This window comes from Rousettus aegyptiacus, unplaced genomic scaffold, assembly GCF_014176215.1.
Source record: "Rousettus aegyptiacus isolate mRouAeg1 unplaced genomic scaffold, mRouAeg1.p scaffold_m13_p_16, whole genome shotgun sequence".
NCBI classification, from domain to species: Eukaryota; Metazoa; Chordata; class Mammalia; order Chiroptera; family Pteropodidae; genus Rousettus; species Rousettus aegyptiacus.
In genome coordinates this window covers 14112738-14126443 of record NW_023416291.1, presented here as the reverse complement: position 1 = coordinate 14126443, position 13706 = coordinate 14112738, and the positions used below count along the sequence as shown (strand labels likewise).

The 13706-nt window shown below is 43.3% G+C and overlaps 1 protein-coding gene across 7 annotated transcripts in view; it reads right to left on the bottom strand.

Annotated features, from left to right (window-relative positions):
* SMAD1 (SMAD family member 1) overlaps positions 1-6400 on the bottom strand; it is a 64519-nt gene extending 58119 nt beyond the window's left edge. Inside the window, exons 1-2 of one of the 7 annotated variants that reach the window (XM_036233532.1) lie at positions 6144-6400; positions 5012-5152 (exon numbers count right to left, since the gene is read on the bottom strand). The gene's annotated coding sequence lies outside the window, so the exon portion shown is untranslated. Of the gene's footprint in view, positions 1-4943; positions 5602-6143 lie in introns of those variants that run through there. The other 6 variants (XM_036233533.1, XM_016164060.2, XM_016164062.2 and 3 more) reach the window with 6 other exon arrangements.
* Positions 6401-13706: the final 7306 nt, after the last annotated feature.

The window sequence follows — 13706 nt, the reverse complement described above, 5'->3', positions numbered from 1 at the left end:
GCATACCACAAAGAAACCACAAAAGATAGACAATGAAAGGAAAATGAATGAATAGTTGAATAACTATGCCCAAACTGAGATTATAGGAAAACACATCTATGCTACAGCTGCCCTAAACTTCAGGAGCAACTGAACAAATAAAGCATTAAAAATCATGCATATAAATCTATTTTTGAATCAAAAGCTAGACTCTTCTTTCCTCTTCTCCCCAAATGTGACACAGTAAGTGTTTACTTACAGTCTGAGCTCAGAAACATACAGATGCGTAAACCGTCGTGCATACATGTTCCTTTAAATTCAGACTTGTCAAGAAAATTAGTTAAGAAACCAAACCCACCATACCGCAGGGTCACCAGGTAAGGATTCCCATGAACCTTAGAGGGAGTCTTCCCTAAAGTTCTGATTTTAGTTTATAACAAATATTACAAAGCTGTCAAGCTGCTCAAATACTGCAGTTTCCAGTACCCTCCTAAAAATCTGATGTAGTCACTGGAGTTGAACAGTTTATGAAAGTTTTGGCTTGTCCCGACTGAAATATAGCATCCCTTACTTATGCGAATGACTGTTCCATAGAACCTGCTCGTTTCTGTCAGCTGGCCAGCAGTAGCCGTAAACGCTGTTTTTACCTATAGGACTAGCTGTACATCTCCAAAACTGGCACCATCTTAATAACGCACACCAAAATGAAGATTTAGATTAAAATTTTAAGTATGTACATTCACGCTACCTAGCTTAGCTTTTTTTTTTTTTTTTTAAGGATGTTACTCTGGAGTAAAAAATACTTTAGGTGATTTTGTGCAAGATCGAATGACGGAGCAGCAGATTAGACTGAACAGTTGCGCTACCAGGTAATGACAGATTATTATTATATATTATGTTATTATTATATATCATATAAGTAGTCAAGAGAGTCCGGTTTGGGGCAAAATGCAGATGTCTCCATTTGTTATCAAAGCACGCCTTGCTAACCTTGGCATCAAAAAGTAAAAACCGGAGCTTCCAGGTTGTTGAACATCTAGGTGCTCCAACAGTGGGCACCTGGAAGGGGTGCGGGTGCTCTGCACCACCTCCCCGACCTTGCCCTATGTATTTCTTCCATCTGGTTGTTCCTGAGTTGTATCTTTCATAATAAACTGGTGATAGTTAAGTTAAAAAAAAAAACAAACTGCATATAGAATTACAAGAACAGTACATTTAAATTATCCTTTTTTTCTCTCCAGAACTTTGCAATTCTCTCCCTAGGACCTCCCACCTCCTTCCTTAAATACTCCAAACTTCAGGTTTTAGTTAGGAATGTGATTTGTTTTTGAGAGTCAAGATAGGTGATTCATATAGCAGAATTGCCTGATTTAATTTGAACTTTGAACAACCTTGGATCATTCATTTTCTAGTAAGGTCCCATTGATTAAATCAGACATAGGACTTTTTCCATCTCTAAAAATGAAAAAAAAAATCAATTTTAATCTATAAAAAAAAAAAAAATCTCTCCGAGGTTGTCAGATTTGATTCCTACTCAGCTCAAACAATAAATGTTAGGTACAAAAAAGTCAATAACATACCAAGAAATTCTTTCTCCCCTCCCCAAATTACCACATACTGGATATGCTCAGACCAAAGCATCCAAATGCCATTAAGTGCGGCAGGAAACAGCAAACAAATGAGAACTTAACAGCGTGCAGAGTGACCCTGGCTCTGGCTTTACCTCTGTCCATCACTAGATGGGCAATGTTAGGGAGTCTTCTCTGGGCCTCAGGCTGCTCAACTTGATACGAACCAACTGGATTAGAAAATCTTCAAAAGAGCTTTTAACACTAAATATCTCTATACTCTGTAAAGGAAATTACAAATCCTAATGTTTATGGAACGTTCTTAGCAAGGGAGCCCCATGGATGGACTTCACCTGAAATATCACGCAATTTGTGTGCTTAAGTGTACACACGCGCTTACCCCAGGGCATATTGGCATTTTGGGATTGGAGGATGGGAATGAGAAGGTATAGGAGCCACAGTTTCATCAGATTCCTTAACAGCCCTGACCCCTTCCAAAAAAAAAAAATGTTAAGAATGACTGAACTATAACACTAAACAAAAGTAGACATTAAACGTAAGAAAAAAAAAATACCAAGGAATTTGCAATAAACTATTCTTATCTCAAGGTGCAGAGTTTACTAGCTAAGGAAAACTAATTTTGATGATATAAACTGAACTACTAGAACTTTCTTCCTCAGTACCATTAGATTATGATCATATAAGAAAAACAAAAGGGGAGAGTGGTATAATCCAGAAAAGCAAAGATAAAACCAAATTGGCTTTGAAATGCATTACTTTTATGTCAGATTTATTCTTCCAATTATGTTCTGCTTAGCTATGTATTAATATTATGTTTCCTTTCTTCCACTGAGAAGGAGATAACCAAGAAAAGCACAATAGCACAAAATTTGTCTAAAAGCCTGAAAAATAAAAGCAAAGTCATGTCTATACTGGAATAACAAAGTCCCACAGAACAAGGATTATTTGGGTATTCTAGGCAAAAACAAAAAACATAAAAAAAAAATACAGTTAAGAGTGAGGCCCTAAAGTCGGCCCTTGTTCATATCATAATCACCAGTTACACAGCCTGAGGCAAGAGACAGTGAATCATTCTGAACTCAGTTTCTTTACCTGTAAAATGTGACATGTTACAACAGTACTTAGGAAAGTTTTGAGGCTTAAATGAAACTGGAGTATTAGAAAACAAGGAAACAGCAAAAACTCAGGAAAAAAAGAAGAGCTACAATTATTTCTCCTCCCGAAAGCTCTAAATCATATCAGAATCCATGATGCCGATGATAAATAGAATCCACAAAAAAAGTCCACCTCATTTTATCCAGTGGCTTCAACTGTCACACCCAAACTGTTTAACAAGAGCAACTAGTAAGTATCAAAATTAGTTGATATAGCTCTTCCTCTCAGACCCCACGAACTCATCAGCAGAGAAGTAGCTGAAAGATGAGCAAAAAAGGAGGAAAAGGATAAATAAAGGTCTCAGAGCAGCGCTGTCCGATAGAACCCGCTGCCATGATGGAAATGTCCTACACAGACATGCCAGTAAGGCGGCCACTAGCCACACGTGGCTACTTAGATCTCAAAATGTAGCTGGTGTTACCAAGAAGATGAATTTTTATTTTTATTTAACTTAATTAATTTTAACTTAAATGCCCCTAGGTGGTATTGGATGGTACAGCCCTAGATGACCCATGAATTGAATAAGGACTGCCAGAAATCTAAGCAAAAACCAAAAGTCTTCTTTTCCTGAATTGCTCAATTCAAATATCCTTGTTTTCAGTGGAGCCCTGGTAACTATGACTAGTTAAAGAAATAATGTGTCAGCTGATACATCAATACAGGGCAACTCAGTGCTAATAAAAGGATCAGAGATAAGAAGTATGTAGCCCTGATATTTTAGAAGGTCCCTATGGCCAAGTTAAATTAAAGCATGACCTGGTACAGGGATCAGAGCTCCGAAGGTCCTTATCAGCACTCCAAAAGCATCTTTCTCCCCACTACCAAATGGAAAACTACTTCGACAATGCAGGCTGAACATCTCTGCATTGCTCTTCAATTTTTTTTCAGAAATTCGGAGTGCGGTAAGCCTTCCTCTCTTTCAGGAACACCAGCATTCCTGCCCAGTTCAGCCTTTCCACTATGTACGAAACCCATGTACCACCCCTATCTGAAGCATAACGCCAGACTCCTGCTTAGCTGCCCTTGTAATATGGTTTAATTATGATGACTGAACTAATAGGCTGACATCATAGACTTTTACAGGCTGACCCCATGTCATCCTGATGTATCATTTTGCACCAGTTCAGTGCTGTAAATCAATTTAAGATCTCAAGCAGGTTGAAAAGGCTGGTAATGATGCTTTCTCTGCCGTCCCTGGAGACTCTACATTATACACAACTTACATTATTTATAAAGCCTCAATGATGCCTCCATTAGCCTTGTAAGACTGCACAAATGAGATCTTCTATACACACAACTTGGCCTTGATCATGTAGGCGACTGCCGCTTAAATACAGCCGTCTAATTATACCCAAGTTTTTTCTTTTTCAATCTAACCAAGCTATTAAGTTTTATCTTTAACCCGGAATTACTAGAAATCAAAATTAAAATCTGAAATCTAGTTTTCAACTAATAAATATATTTGGGAAAATAAGACTGACTTCTACTCCTAATGCCATGAACTTAGTAGAAAAGAATTACTAAACTCTAACAGGTGAAGAGGTTAAAAATTTTAATTTCCTAAAAACTGACATTTCTACAAAATGCAAAGGTCATCAGCTCTTCAAGGGTATAAAATCAAAGGATACTGCGAAAAGGAAAAATAGATTTGGTTACACATCTATGGTTGGAGAGGTCAAAACTAAAGCAAGGACAAATCCCTACCCTCGGAAGAAACTGGATCCAGCCTGGATCCCACAGAGGCTCTGGCATCACCCACCTCTAGAAAATCATCTCTGCATGACCCTGGTTACAGTTTCCTAAAAATTGCAATATTACGCAAATGTAAACCACCTGCACAGAAATATCAAATAACTGCAAACGGGAAAGAGGGAGAGAGAGAGGGAAGAGCCAACGCTTAAATCAGTATTGCATATTTAGGCCTGGTACCTACATCAGAATAACACTGATACAAAATACATTCATTGAAAATGCTGGGGCCGCGGACACTGCTCCCACCTCTATTGGTGGTTGCAATCCAGCTCGCCTACTTCCAATAAAACGAAAGTGGTAATTATCAACAAGGTGAAAAATCAACATGGGCAGAGAGAACAGTTTTTTTTTTTTTCATTGTTACTGAACGTAGACATGTTACCCACGACAGGCAGAGCGAGAAACGTTCTGAAATAAAGGCATTCTGTGATTTAGCTGCTAAGAGTGTCAGGAACAGGAAAGACATACAGAAATCACTCAACTCCAGCATGATTCCACCCACTCTGCAACTTCAGATACAGGGGAAAGAAGAGGACCTTAGGAGGAAGAAAAAGGCCGGCTGTCACGGCACTCACGAAGACGATGCTTTCTCAGGAGATGGTTCGGGGACGCGGCTCACTTTCAGAAGGGAAGCGCCTTCCTGGTTATCTCGCAGCGAATTTGAAAATCGTTTGTGCCTCGAAATAAACAAAAGCCGCAGCTCCGGTGGCTGTGAGATCCGGCAGGCATCTGTCCCTCCTCCCCTCCTAAGTAATCAAGGAAATGCTCTCCCTTTAAGCCTTCATATATATTAAGCAACTAGAAAAACAAGCCCACGTCTCTCTCTGTCTCTCTCACACCCACCACCCCCACCTCCTCCAGAAACAACCCCGAGAAACCCTCACAAAGCCAGGGAGCGCAGTAAATGAACAGTTGTTCAACAGCGAACTCACAAATACACATGCAGTGAGGCAATCGAATCCGGTCAAGGGAAAGGAATGAGACGACACTTGGAGGCGCAGGGGGGTGTAGGCGGAAGAGGGGGGAAGGAAAAAAAATTACGCGCCGCCGCCAAACCTTTGAATACATTAGAGGGAATTTCGGCACGAACTTCGCGTTACCTCGACCCCCGAGAGGCTCGCGGGGGCGGGGGGCCCGGGGCGCCGGGGGTGCCCCTCGTGCGAGCCCGGCTCCCCCCGGCGCGCCGCGCGCAAAGGGCAGCGCCGGCGGCCGCCGTCCAGCTCCCGCAAGGGTGGCCCGGGCCGGCGGGACACAATGGGCCGCGCGGACGGGCCTGGGCCGGGCTGCAGCGGGGGGAAGAGAACCGGGGAGCGTGCGGGGGAGACGGAGAGGGAGCGGGAGCGGGAGCGGGTGGGGGTGGCCGGGGAGGTCCCGGGGCGGCCGGGGCCGGGGGGCCAGGCTGCCCCCCCGCGGCCCCCCACAAACACGCGAGGGGCGTCCCGGCCGAGCCCTGCCCGGCTGGCGGGGGCGAGGGGACGAGAAGGTGGCAGGTCCGCTCCGCACAGCGGCCGGGAGGCGCCATCATGGGGGGGGTCCCCGGCCCGCCCCACGCGGGAAGACCCCCCTCTCCGTCGCGCCCCGCGCCTGCCCCGGCAGGGTGCAGGGCGCCGAGGGGGCGGCGGGGACGCGGCAGAGGGGGAAGCCGGGATCGGGTCTGTTTCGTTTTACCGGGTTGGCGGCGCGCCCGTCCGCGCGGGCGCACGAGTGGCCGGGCGAGCGGGGTCCCGCGGCCCCGGTCCGGCGGGCCGGGCGCTGCGCTCGCAGGGTCCCTCCCCGCGCCTCGGCCCGGGCTGAGCCGCTCGGCCTCTCCTGCCTCCGCCTCCTCCCGCCCGCCCGCTCGCTCCCGGAGCCTGGATTGATCTGGTCGCGCTGGCGTCAGGGAGTCGGAGCCGCCCAGCCTCCACCGCTCGGCTGCCAATACCCGGCGCACTCGCCCGCCCGCCCGCCGGCTCGCTCGCTCGCTCGCTCGCACGCGCGCCCGCGCGCCGCCGCCGCGCGCCCAGGGATCCTCTCCAAACGCCCCGCCCGGCCGGCGCGGCCGCGTGGGCTCCGCGCGGCGGAGGGCGAGTGGGCGCCTTCTGACCCGCGCCCCCCGCCCGCCTCTGTCCCGGCGAGGGGGCTCGGGGCATCATCTGCAAGCGAAGCTCTGTGCTCAGGGTTTATTTTCTGAAATGCCCATCCACACGTCCACCGCGCCCACCGGAACGTACTCGGAACGGGCAGCGCCTCTTTGACAATTAGCGTTCCAGACTCTCCTTTATATTAGCTTGCAGGGCCCCTCACTTACTCCCCAATGATTTGCAAGCCCCTGAACTTGCATGTACCCAGAATTGGATAGCCTGGTAACTGTTGCATGTGAATCGATACTTGTGTTTCATGCCAATTCGGGATCTAATGAGTCTAGTAGGTAACTTTGTTGCTCCAAATAGTGACAGATGACACAATAGCATTCTAAATTTTAGTCTAATTTCTACAATCTTTTAGATGACACCCCCCCCCAATAAAAAAAAAAAAAGAATAGCTCTCATCTATCCGATCTGCATAGACATTGAAAATACCTTCTTGTAAAAATTAATTTTCTCTAGGCTAGCTCTCTGGAAGCTGGCATGAAATCTTGGATAATTACCATAATATTGAGTTATGTTTACAGATGAATAATTATTCTGAGGAATAAATTTCACATGAACCACAAGTATCATTACCACCAAAATAAAATATCAAAGACCTCTGTAAATTAATGGTACCCTCCAGTTCACTTATGTTTACATGTCCACATTCCATTTAAAATTCTTATTAACGTTTATTATTTCTGCATTCCATGTTTAATTATCCAAAGAAAATGCAACAACGTCCAGAAAACTAAATGCCGTTCATAAATTATAGATCAGAATATATTTCTGCTAATTTCTTTGTTAAATCATTTGAGCACTTACTGGCCAATTCTTGGGCCCGATATTTTTCCGAAAAGCAGCATTTGACACACTTCATCATTTTCTGCTCCTTGGAACAACAGCTGGAAAGAACCTCGTTAAATGCCACTCAGATCAGGTCACTCCTCTGTTCAAAATCCTCCTTCATTAAATAGAAAATGCTATCTCCATACCATGGAACATTATTCAGTCATAAAAAGGAATGCTCCCTCAAAAACATTATGCTAAGTGAAAGAAGCCGGGCCCGAAAGACCACAATTTGTAGGCTTCTACTTACTGTATAAAAAAATATCCAGAATAGGCAAATCTATAGAGACAGAAAGTAGAAGGTGGTGGCCTACGCTTGGGGGTTGAGAGTGGTTACATGGCAATAGCTAAAGGTTATAGGGTTTCTTTGGGGAGGATAACAAAAATGTTCTAAAATTAGTTGTGATGGTTGAACAATTCTGTGGATATACTGAAAACCATTGAATTGTATGTGTTAAATGGGTGAATTATATGGTATGTGAATTTTAGTTGAATAAAGCTTTTTTTTTTTTTTTTAAATCATGACAACTAAATGCAGTATATGATCCTTGACTGGATCCTGGGGGCAGAGAGAGCTATAAAATGACATTATGAAGCTTAAATTTTTTAACCAATAGATGAGTTTTCTTGGTGCAATCCTAGTAGCCCCAAAAGGTAGTCATTCATTGTACACATGCTATGAAATTTTATTTTGCCACTTGTGCAACTTATTTCTTTAAACAGTAATAGAAAATTGGACTTTTAAAAAAAGACATCATTGGAACAATTATGAAAACTTGCATGTGGGTTGTATATTAATATCATTGTATCGAAATAATGAAATCCTCCCTTGGCTCCCCACTTCACTCAAAGTAAAAGTTCTCACCATGTGTACAAGACCCTACACGATGTTTCCTCCCACTCTCCTTTACCTCTCTGCCCTGGTCGCCCATTCTCCACCTTGCTCACTTCCTTAAGGCCTTCTCACAAGTCCTGGGACAATGTGGGCGCACCGCTACCTCAGGACCTTTGCACTAGCTGCTTCCTCCCTAGAAAGCCCTTCCCACAGATGTCCAGAGGGGCCTCTCCCTGACCTCCCTCAGTTTTCACTCAAATGTCATTTTTGCAATGATGTCTACCCTGGCCACTCTATCTAAAAATTAACACACACACACACACACACACACACACACACACACGCACACACCCCTATTTATATTCTCTTTTCCTGCTTGGCATGGACATTTTACTTATCACTACACAACTTCTTACTGAGCCAAATGAACAGGATTTGGGTCTGTTCTGCGTTTTGCTGTACTTTCAGTGTCTGGCACCTGATAGGAGCTAATTAAACACTTGTTGAATGAAAGAATGAAGCACTGGTCAAGTCACAGGGGGTGTGGCGGCAAACAAAACAGATGAAAATCCCTGCCATCATCAAAGAAGATAATGAATAAATACAGCCATGTACTATGTAAGGACACTTCTGAAGTCCTGCACTGTATAGACGACCTATTTATTGGTCGTCTATACAGTGCAGGTTCTATAAGATTAAAATAGAGCTGAAAAGTTTCTATTCCTAGTGACATCATGGCGCAAGGGCATTACTCACGTGTTTGTGGTGACACTGGTGTAAACAAACCTGCCACGCTGCCAGTCGTATAGAAGTACAACACATACAATATGTGCAACACATAGTTCTTGATAATGATAATGAATGACTGTTACTGGCTTATGTATTATGATACACTTTTCATCATTAGTCTAGAGTTTACTCTTTCGACTTATAAAAAATATGAAGTTTGCTGTATGCCGTTTTAAACCAGCTGCAGCCTCCTACATCTCACGTTTACCGAGTCTCTTGATTGCGTTTTCTCTTGTGCTTGATTTAATCTTGTGTTGTTTTGTTCAATAACATGCGGGACGGGCTTGTAGCCCAGGGGCAGTAAGCTAGGCCATATAGCCCAGGTGCGTAGCACCCATGCCTTCTAGGTGTGTGTACATGCCTTCTGTGATGTTTGTACAATGACGAGATCGCCTACGGATGCATTTCTCAGTGCCCCTGTCATTAAGCTGCCCTTGACTGTGCGAATGTGCGAGGTGGTCGTGCATGGGGCGGAAGCAGCAGGATAAGAGGGATCGGGGATGAGAGAGGTTGGTATTTCTCCAGGGGCAGAGAACACCTCGCTGACAAGAGATCCTGAAGGAGAAGCGGGGAGCATGCCTCATGATCTGGGAGGAGGTTTTCCAACCTCCCGAGCAGAGGGAAGAGCAAGGGCAAAGACCCGGGAGGGAAGGCAAATTGTGTGGGCCGAGGTACACAAGGGCTGGTGGCTACAGCGGTGGAAATACAGGGACGGTCTCTTCTCTCTGCTTCTTTTATCTTGGCGAAATAGCCACAGACCCTGCTTCCTCAGCCTGGTGAGGGTGGAAGAGATGTTGGAGGTTAGAAGAGAGAGCGACGAATATGAAACAGTTATCTTCTGGGCGCGTGTGAGAGCAAATGAACTTTGGAGATGTAGTATGATCGCCAGGCAGCGCTTTTCAGTGCCTATTTGAGGTTAGTGGACATGGATTTAAAGCAAGACCGGTCAGCACGGCTGTGGATTTTACTCCAGCCTCCTCGGCCATAGGAGGCAGAGCCGGGTTTAACCAGGGCTGGGGGTTTTGCAAGTGGGTTTGTTGGAGGGAGAATGCCAGAGAGCAGAGGATGTAAGCAAGGCAGTGACTGTGGGGTACTGTGAGAAGGAGGGAGGTAAGGACACGAAAGAGTTGGTATTAATGGAATGACAGTCCCAGCGAGGTTCGAGAACTGCTGGACCTGGGAACCATTCCCAAAAGCCGGGGAGCAGCTGAGAATAGGATGCTTGAAATTAAAATCATGAGCTGCGTGAGTTTGGGATAACGCCAAGAGCTAGTGGTGTGACCAGAGGAAGTAGATGTCTGAGGTAGGTAGAGGACAAGATCCTGGTGCCCAGTGTCCCTCAAAGTATGACCCACGTTTTCGCCTGGTCTCCTTCACACTCACACACAAACACTGGCGAATCTGCAACGCTATTTCTCCAAAGCATTTAAATATTATATCCTTTGTTCGTACATAGTATACAATCCTGGCATCTCCAATTTTCAAAATCCTACCTATTCTTCGATACCATCTCCTGTGATTAAACAAACAAACAAACAAACTTTTTTTAAAGCTGAGATAGGTGAGTTTATTGAGCTCAAAATTCTCCTTCAACAAATGAGGGAAATTAAGTCTAGAAAAGTTAAGTAATTTTCCCAAGATCAAAAAAATCAGTAAGTGGCAGAATCGGGTCCAATTCCGGGTCTCCTAATACAGTCACCTCTTCTCTGTGCTAAAGCCTCATTCCCGAGGCCTTCCCCGTTCCCTTCCCCTTGCCGTGTCCTATACGTTGTGTTTGAATCTATGGCATGTCACATATCGGTCATCACCTGACCCATTAATTATATATTACAAAACCCCATAATTACCTTATAGAGATGGATGGATAAAGACGAGCCTTTCCTCTCACAAAAACCTAGTTTTTTTCTCTTCGCTGACATAATCTTTGGGCAGAAATCTCATTAAAAGAGCCTCATGCAAGTGCTGTTATGCGTCGAGCTCATAATAATATGTACCAAGCTCGTAATAGCTGGAGTTTACTGAGCATTTACCAGTACAATGCTAAACACTTGAGAGGCATCATCTCTTTCTAGTCTAGGAATCTCTCCATGAGGTAGATGCAATTATCCTCATCCTCTGGTAATATCGGCACCTATTGAATAGGTTTTGTGGTGAATAATTATAATGGTGATAATAGCTAACTCTTATTTAGTGTTTATTATTCATCAGGCATTCTTCTGAGCACTACGTTATCCTTCAAAACGACCCTGTAATATAGCTATTACATTCGCTCCATTTTATAGATGAGAACACTGAACCACCAAAATGTTAAGTGACTGGCCCAAGGTCGCACTAATGCCGCTAAAGCACTTAACATGATATCCGGTATATTACATGGGTTCAATAAAGGTGGCCAATATTCTTTTTACTGAATATGCTGACAATACAATTTCTGTGTCCAAAGTCAAGTATTTTAAGTAGATTCACACCGAAAAAACATTCAGTGGATTGTACATTTTTTAAACGTTTTAATGACTATGTAACTTCCAGAAAAACATTCTTACTTTTGCTTCTGATAGCAATTTCTTTTCAAAAGACCTGCATCCATTGGCAAGTTTGCCCAAGTTGAAAGCTGGCTTCGACTGCATTTAACACAAAACCTAAATGATAATAGCTTAAGCAAAATAGGAGTTTATTTTATCTCTTGAAAAAAGAAGAGCAGAAATAGGAACTCCAGGAATGGTGAAGCAACTCAAAGGTGTCAAGGCCAAGGTCTCTGATTTCCTTGGCCCCTCCCTCGTTGATGACAAAATGGCTGCTGTAGCTCCTCCAATCACCATGTCCGCGATCCAGGCAGGGGAAACAAAAAGAATGAGGACAAAAGGGGCAAACTGAGCCCGAATCCCGCTTAAAGAACACACCAGTACCACCCTGGCTATGGGAGGCCATCACCTCTACCGTAACTTCTGCCTACTTCTCATCAGTAAACGCTGACTTATGGTCTCCCCTATTTGCAAGGATGGCTGGGAAATGTCATGTTTTTTGTTTTTGTTTTCAACAAAATGGAATTTCTGCTAATGACGAAGAAGGGAGGATGAACACAGTGATGTACTCCAAATGGCTCACTCGGGCTTATGAGGGAGTCAACAGTTAAATTTTTAGGTTTTATAAGGTGGTCGTTAAACACCTTGGTAGCCTGAAATTGGTCACAGTGGGAGCATTTACACCACAAAAATTGGCAAACACCACAAATTAAGGCCTTTTTTTTTTTTTGAGAGCCAGTTGTCAAACATTTACCAGCACACCATTGAATGCTGGATAGGTAACTAGGAGTCCCTGCCACAGAAGGCTTTTCATTTTTCTTATTATGTTAGTCATTTATCTCTGACTATAATACTTGCGACTTATGGGCACTTAGGCAGGTAAGCTTTTGAGGTACCTGGTATATTAATAATCCCCCTCTTTCTTCCATAAGGATGTTAGGCACATTCATTTATATGAGGTTTTAGTATGTCCCCAGAGAATGCACGAGTTGTTCTTGGGTATTAAGTTAGGGATGTCATGAAGCTGTTGTAAATTTCTGTTCAGGAACTTGGAAAGGTTTTATGTAAAAATATTCTGTTCTAGTAAGATTCAGATGTGCAGAAACAGCCTCTCCATTTGCATTTGAGATGACTGTCATATTAAGTCGTTGCTAAAACAGACCGGCTTTTCTAAGTAAAGGTATAACTTTACTGAGGTCTGTAAAAGCCTGTAAAATAATTTCTTCTTCCGAAATTTATTCCCGGAAAATGAGTAAAGTGGAACATTTTTTCCTTCTGGTTAGAAGTGGGAATCAATAGTTTTCACCATTAAGGAGGAGACTCCCTAAGTTGTTCTTTTTTCCATTTTTCTTTTGAACACAACAGGCACCGATAGGGACAAAGAACACCTTCCTTCTGATTTGAAAGGAGGCAGTGGGAAGAATACTTTTAGGACCTAAGACAAAAATTGAGAAGTTAGTCTCAGGGGCTTGTGAGCGTGACCCCAATTACGAAGTGTTGCCTACAAAATAGAATTTAGGGCACTTAGCAATGAGCACTGGAAGCAAAGTGACGTATAAATATGAGTTAGAAAATGTTCCTTAGATTTCTTTTTCTTTTTCTTTTTTTATGATAAATAGACAAGATCGACAAAAAGACTTTGAGATTTTACGTTTAACTTTTTGTTTCTTTGGGTAATATATTTTATGACAGGAATTTTTAGTGTGTGTGTGTGTGTGTGTGTGTGTGTGTGTGTTTTGTCACCTTTAAAGTCCATTGTATAAATAAAGAAAGCAAATCCTTTTCTGTCCAAAATTTCCTTCTTAAGAATCTTTGCTTTGTATGATATATATTAGCTGGTGTTATTCCACTGTAGCAGTTGTGATGAAGAATCTCATTTGAAAATAAAAACAACGATCAATGGCGATCAATCTATAAGGCTTGAGGCTCCCATTGAATGAACTACATTTGAGCGCTGTCTAGTCAGGGTTTCTTGGAGGATGGTCAATAAATAACACCTGCTTTCTCCCCTGAGTATGGAGACAAATAAAAACCAAACCCAGAAGTCAGACAGAAGGAATTTGAAATACGATCTTTATGGATTGGAATATTTAGCCAGAGATCTGTGGCCAAATTGGCTTGCCAATAT